This window comes from Cicer arietinum, chromosome 4 (assembly GCF_000331145.2).
Source record: "Cicer arietinum cultivar CDC Frontier isolate Library 1 chromosome 4, Cicar.CDCFrontier_v2.0, whole genome shotgun sequence".
NCBI classification, from domain to species: domain Eukaryota; kingdom Viridiplantae; phylum Streptophyta; class Magnoliopsida; order Fabales; family Fabaceae; genus Cicer; species Cicer arietinum.
In genome coordinates, this window is record NC_021163.2 from 45,306,580 (window position 1) to 45,309,377 (window position 2,798).

Here is a 2,798-nt window from a genome sequence, read left to right on the forward strand (position 1 = left end):
ATCATAGTGCACATTTACACACAATTAAAAAGAAACAAATTCAATTAAAAAATATGATTGCAAAAATAAAAGTTACCACTATATATGGGTTGTCTCCCACGAAACGCTTATTTACAGTCATTAGCTTGATGCCTCAACCATTGTTAAGGCAACATATATGACAAAAAGAACACATCATCCTTCTTACCAAGGAATTTATAATCCAAGTGAGTTGACAATTGTTTGAGGTCAACCAGTGGCGTATCTTTCTTTTTCTCTAAATATTCGTCTTCATTCCCTTTCAAATCCTCCCATCTAGTATGGAAGTAGGGGGAGTGAGATTGTGGTGCTTCTAACATGGATAAAACATCTTTCACTCTTGGGTCTTCACCATCTTTGACAACATCTTGGGGTATGCATAACCCTCTTTCTAAAGGCATAATGGGTCCTTGATGTTCAACCTCTTGATCGATAATGGAATTGAAAATATCAATTCGATTGCACCCTTCTCTTTCGTTTGAATGCTCTATGGCTTTTAGAATATTGAATGTGATTGTTTCCTCATTTACCTTAAAGGTTAAGGTGTCATCCGCCACATCAATCATAACTTTCCCTATTGGTAAGAATTGTCTCCCCGAGATCAAGGGGATATCATTGTCTTTCTCCATGTCTAGTACCACAAAATCCACTAGAAAAATGAACTTCTCTACTTTGACCAACACATCTTCACTACCCCATATGGGTGTTTGATTGAACGATCGACAAACTATAACATTAGTTGTGTGTTTTTGACTCTTTCAATGCCTAACCTTTTGATATATGGAAAGGGGCATAAGACTCACACTAGCCCCAAGATCACACAGGGCTTTCCCAAAAGTTCTTTCCCAATAGGTCAAGGAATAGAGAAGCCTCCAGGATCTTTGAGCTTAGGTGGCAACTTCCTCTGTAGAATAGCACTACACTCTTCGGTAAGCATCACTATTTTACCGCCAAATTTTCTTTTCTTTGACAAAATCTCCTTCATGAAATTGGCGTATGTCGACCTCTATTCTAGTGCTTATGCAAAAAGAATGTTAATTTGCAATTTTTTTAAAAACATCAAGAAATTTACCAAATTGTTTTTTTAGTTTCTTCCTTTTTTAATCATTGAGGAAACAGTAGTCGAATTTCTGGTTTCGGTAGTGTCTCTTTTTTTTGTACCACATATTCTTCCTCCTTTTCAAGAGCCTTGACTCTTCAATGAAAGAACTTGTGCTTGTTACTAACTTCTCAATAGTACTCTCCCAAGCAGCTTTTCGAGGTGGGGCTTGATTTGCTTGAGCTCCTTGTTGACCTTGAGATCCACCTTGTTGATCTCTCTATGAAAAATTTGGATGATTTCTCCAACCAAGGTTGTACGTACTAGAGTAGGGATTGTTCTGCTTCCCATTATTACCCACAAAATTCACCTCTTCTAGTTCTTCTATATCATTTTCATCCAGTGCTTGACAAGCTCCATTTTTATGTGCTCCCCCACAAAAGTTACAACCAGTATGTTTCAATAATTTGACAGGGGTCACTTGTGGTTGTATATTTAGGGTCGCCATCCCATTCTTTATCTTTGCGGCGATAACATCTTCTATCTGTTTTGAGAGCAACCTGCCTGGAGCCAACCCAACATCCATAACATTTATTTCCAATATACCACTTGTTGACCCACCACCTCTATCATACAACATCATTTGTTCATTTGATGCCATGATCTTAATAATTTTGTGTGCTTCTGATGCGGTCTTGTAATTCAAAGTATTTGCATAATTCTAGTGCTAGGCCTCAAACCATTACCAAATATTTGCATCTGGGCAATGTCGTCATAAGCATGATTGGGGCATCCTACTAGTAAACTCTTGAAACTCCTATAAGTGTCACGAAGAGATTCTCCCTCTTTCTGTTTGTAACTGGAAATCTCTTGTCTCTTTCTAACAAACAAAGCTAGGGGAAAGTGTTGTTCTAAGAACTTATCTTCAAGGTCATCCCACATGGTGATGCTACTGGCATGAAAGGAGTTAAGCCACTCCTTAGCATCATCTTTCAATGACAATGAAAATAATCTCAATCATCCACTTTCACTGTTTCACATAATTCAAATATGTTCGTGAGGTGTCTATTGACGTCTTCGTTATGTTTACCGGAAAAATGAATCTCCTTCAACACTCGGAATAGAGTGGGGCTCACTTCAAACTTGTTAACTGTAACTGGTGTGTTATGGATAGCCAATCGAGCACAGTTTTTATTTCGACTCCCATACTCGTCGAGGGTACGTTCCGGTGGTGGTGGATCAGCCACTTCCGCAAATATGAAGAAATCCCCCAAACCCTCTTCTTCCACTACTAATTGTATTTCCGTTTGTCTCCTTTTTCGAACCTCTTTTCAATTGGCTTTCGCAGTTTTTTTCGATTTCTGGATCAAATAAAAATTTAGCTAAGGACTCGCATCACATACAAGATTAGACAAATTGTGAGTAATGAATAGTTTTAAAATATAGAAAGATAAATAATTAAGTAAAAATAAAACAATTTTAAAAAAGATTTTTCTTTTCAAAATTAAAAATATAATAAAAGAAAAATTTTTAATGCAGAGCAAAAAATTTCAATTAAGTAAATAAATTAAATTCAGCAGAGATATGGCAATCCCCGACAACGGCGTGAAAAACTTGATAGTGTTTCAGCAAGTGCACTGAATCGTTGCAAGTAATAATGAAAACGGTAGTACCAAATGTCGAACTTAAGGATTGCATTTTCCTATTGAATTATATTTAAATACTAAAATTGAACAAAAAG

General features: G+C 36.6%; 1 non-coding gene across 1 annotated transcript; it reads left to right on the forward strand.

Annotated features, from left to right (window-relative positions):
* Nucleotides 1–1,833: 1,833 nt before the first annotated feature.
* Nucleotides 1,834–1,939, forward strand: LOC113784811 (small nucleolar RNA R71). Its single transcript, XR_003470950.1, has one exon. It is a non-coding gene; the product is annotated as a small nucleolar RNA R71 (small nucleolar RNA).
* Nucleotides 1,940–2,798: the final 859 nt, after the last annotated feature.